Raw genomic sequence first — 4,378 nt, 5'->3', positions numbered from 1 at the left:
GTCCACATTTGATCAAATGGGCTGGCCCAACAAGCCGATGGGCGGGCCAAAAGCACCCGTGGGTCCCACTTTCCTGTTAAAGGGCCAGCCCATTTAGTATGTGGGGTCCACCATATAGCAAGTGGGCCGGCCCAACAAGATAGTGGGCGGGCCAAAAACACGGTGGGTCCCACTTTCCGGTTGAAGGGTCGGCCCATTTAGTATGTGGGGTCCACCATATAGCAAGTGGGCCGCCCAACAAGATAGTGGGCGGGCCAAAACAAGGTGGGTCCCACTTTCCGATTAAAGGTCGCCCATTTAGTATGTGGGGTCCACCATATAGCAAGTGGGCCGGCCCAACAAGATAGTGGGCCGGGCCAAAACACCGTGGGTCCCACTTTCTGTTAAAGGGCGGCCCATTTAGAATGTGGGGTCCACCATATAGCCAGTGGGCCGGCCCAACATGCTAGTGGGCCGGGCCAAAAACACAGGTGGGTCCCACTTTCCTGTTAAAGGGCCGGCCCATTTAGTATGTGGGGTCCACCATATAGCAAGTGGTTCGGCCCAACAAGATAGTGGGCGGTCCAAAAAGACATGTGGGTCCCACTTTCGTCTTAAAGGGCCGGCCCATTTAGTATGTGGGGGCCACCACAAAAGCAATTGGGCTGGCCCAACTAGTTAGTGGGCCGGCCCAGTAGTGGGTGGGGTCCACCTTAAAGCAAGTGGGCGGCCCAATAAAAGTGTGGGGTCCACAAGAATCAAGTGGGCTGGCCCAATAAGTAAGTGGGCCAGCCCGTTTAGTTCTTGTTTATATGCCGGCGTAATAGGCGCTTTAGGATTTTGCGGGCGGCACATATGTGATTTCGCTTAATTGGGCCGTTTAAGGGATGGGAATTCGTGATTTAGCTACGAGAATATTTACGCAGCATTGATTTACGTCCGATAGCCTCACTTACCACAAGCACCAAAGAAAAAATGCGCGAAAGAACTATAAAAACTAACTAAATATTACATCACCGCAAGGCATTGAAAAATATTACGTAACCCAGAGAAATTGAATGGTAATTAAACCTAGCAATACAATGAAGGGATCCCAAAATCTTTTAAGTTGTCCATGCAGACCTATATCTGAAACAAAGACATTACAAGTTAAGACAGCAACAATGGAAAGGCAAAGACACTACAATATTGTTTGCCAAAGAATTTGGAACTCATCATTTCGTCGTTATAACAAGATCATTGTAATGCGCACAATAAGCAAAAGAGTGCATGCCGCATACCAACAGCCAATATAACAGAGCATGTTAGAATGAAACAAATGAGACTTACTACGTCGAGTCCCATGCAAACCAACATGTTCGGGGAGTACAAAATTGGCATGAACAACATAGTAGCAGGCTATAAATTTTGTAACAACGATCGGGCAAGATGAAGTTATGATGGCTACATCTACGAGCAGGGAATGTAAACCAAAAATAGAAGTTACGATGGCAAAAGCTAAAGAGGAGGGAATGTGAACCAACATGTGCCAAGTGCAATTACTTCATTTTGGCCGTGAACTAAATAATACTCCTGAACTTATAGTGAAGGGGACGCAAATCAAGATGTTTCGGGATATAAACTTGTAATGAGCAACACATAGAGGATAGTTAATGCTGGAGCTTAGGATGGACCAGCTACAGAATATAGTGGGATCACCTGTGAACTTGTATAAGAGGGAATGCAAACCAATATGTTCAGCTTTCCATATGTGAGCGTCATGCCAAGTCGAGAAACAAGTCAATAATGCAGCTTTTGAAGAACAAGATGGCACGCAAAATTATTATCTAGTAGTATGACAAGTTTATTTGTACTACGGGCTAGATAAGCGTAGTGATAGCATGCCAAACTAAGTCCTTACTTTGTTAGCTTACAATGAACTAGATACAAAACAATGGCATCACCCGTAGTACGGGGAATGCAAGCCAACATGTTCATGGAGTAAAAAATTGGCACAAACAACATAGTAGCAGGCCATAATTTTTGTAACAACGATCGAGCAAGATAAAGTTATGATGGCTAGATCTACAGAAGCGGGGAATGTAAACCAAATATAGAAGTTACGATGCCAAAAGCTATAGAGCGGGGAATGCGAACCAACATGTGCAATTACTTAAAATTGGCCATGAACTAAATAATAGCAGGATGTTACTATAATACCTATAATTTTTGTAACAACGATCACAAGCAAGATAGAAGTTATGATGGCTACATCTACGAGCAGGGAATGCAAACCAAAATGTTCAATCGCTTAAAGTTAGCAATGAAGTAGAAAATAGCAACGTGTTACGGTCATAGCTAGGAATGAACTAAAAGAGCTTCGGACAAACAAGCATCCGAACCCGTAACATGGCGCTAAAACAAGGGACTTACATTAGGAGAAGCACTGTGGGAGTCACAAAGCAGATCTTCCCGGGGTTGATAGATCCGGTGATGAAGTACGCTACTTGTGCTTGTTGGGGTTGTAGAGACGACCATTACACTTCATGATTACTCATCTCATCTCGCAAAAACGTAACGGCGCGTCGTTAGCACAAACAGTTCCCCCAAGATTAAACAAGAACTTGCAGCAAGCAATAGAAAAGCGACAGTAGAAGAGTTTAGATCATGCACGGCGCCGGTGAAGCAGATCCGGTTCGTGCACAGCGGTGTCGGTGAGCAAGATCCGATGCGGTGGACGACGGATCCGGCGAAGCGGCTCCGGTGGGGTGGACGATACCGCAGCTGAAGCGGCTTGCGGTAGACTGCTAGATGAGCATATGGTTTCGAGGTTTGGCGGGGATGATCCGATCCGGTTGATGACGGCGTCGATGAAGCGGCTCGGCGGGCAGCCGGATGACGAGGATCGCGAGGGCTCGGGTAGGCCGGGGAAGTCCGGCGGGGATGTTCCGGTGCGGTGGTCGTGGAGGTGGGAGAGAGGGACTTGGGAAGTTCCGGTGGGTGGTCTCGAGGGAAATGAATTTTTTTGGGAGGGTTTCCGGGCTAGGGAGGTGGTGATCCAAAAAATGACGGGCAGACTCCCCACCAACCGACTTTGTGTCATCTCCACAGGGGTAGAATGGGAATTTGGAAGCGTGTGAATTTTTTGTATTTTGTAGGCGGGAAGTTTTGCCGCTATGAGATTTTGAATTTCGCTAAGGTCCAAGTATAATGATAAAAAATTGTGAGACCGTACTAGTACCTCTGTTCAAGGCCGAGTGCAAAATCAAATCATCGTCACCTTGAATATTGGTCACTACCATGGTCATGATCTATCTCTGAAATTAGCGTATCCGCTATATCTTGCAAAGTATAATGATAAAAAAAAATGTGAGACCGTACTAGTACTTCTATTCTAGGCCGAGTGCAACATCAAATCACCATCACGTTGAAAATTTGTTACCATGATCATGATCTATCTCTGAAATTGGCGCATCCGCTATATCTTTCAAAGTATAATGATAATAAAAATTGTGAGACCATACTAGTACTTCTGTTCAAGTTCGAGTGCAACATCAAATCATCATCACGTTGAAAATTTGTTACCATGATCATGATCTACCTCTGAAAATGGGCGCATCCGCTAAAACTTGCAAAGTATAATGATACAAAATTGTGAGACCGTACTAGTACTTATGTTCAAGGTCGAGTGCAACATCAAATCATCATTACATTGAAAAGTGTGTTACCATGATCACGATCTATCTCTGAATTTGGCGCATCCGCTAAATCTCGCAAAGTATAATGATAAAAAAATTGTGAGACTGTACTAGTACTTCTGTTCAAGTTCGAGTGCAACATCAAATCATCATCGCGTTGAAAATTTGTTACCATGATCATGATCTATCTCTGAATTTGGCGCATCTGCTAAATCTTGCAAAGTATAATGATAAAGAAATTGTAAGACAGTAGTAGTACTTCTGTTCAAGGTCGAGTGCAACATCAAATCATCATCACGTTGAAAATTTGTTACCATGATCCTCTGAAAATGGGCGCATCCGCTAAAACTTGCAAAGTATAATGATACAAAATTGTGAGACCGTACTAGTACTTATGTTCAAGGTCTAGTGCAACATCAAATCATCATTACATTGAAAATTGTGTTACCATGATCATGATCTATCTCTGAATTTGGCGCATCCGCTAAATCTCACAAAGTATAATGATAAAAAAAATTGTGAGACTGTACTAGTACTTATGTTCAAGGCTGAGTGCAGGATCAAATCATCATGATGTTGAAATTTGTTACAACGATCATGACATATCTCTAAAATTGGCGCATCCGCTAAATCTTGCACGTGGCGCATCTCGGTGCGGAGCAACAAGCCGGTGCTATCAAGGTTGAGGCGTCGGTAGCGTCATCGGGCTCTCCTCTTTTGAT

This window comes from Lolium perenne, chromosome 7, assembly GCF_019359855.2.
Source record: "Lolium perenne isolate Kyuss_39 chromosome 7, Kyuss_2.0, whole genome shotgun sequence".
Classification (NCBI taxonomy): Eukaryota; Viridiplantae; Streptophyta; class Magnoliopsida; order Poales; family Poaceae; genus Lolium; species Lolium perenne.
This window is presented reverse-complemented; position numbering follows the sequence as displayed.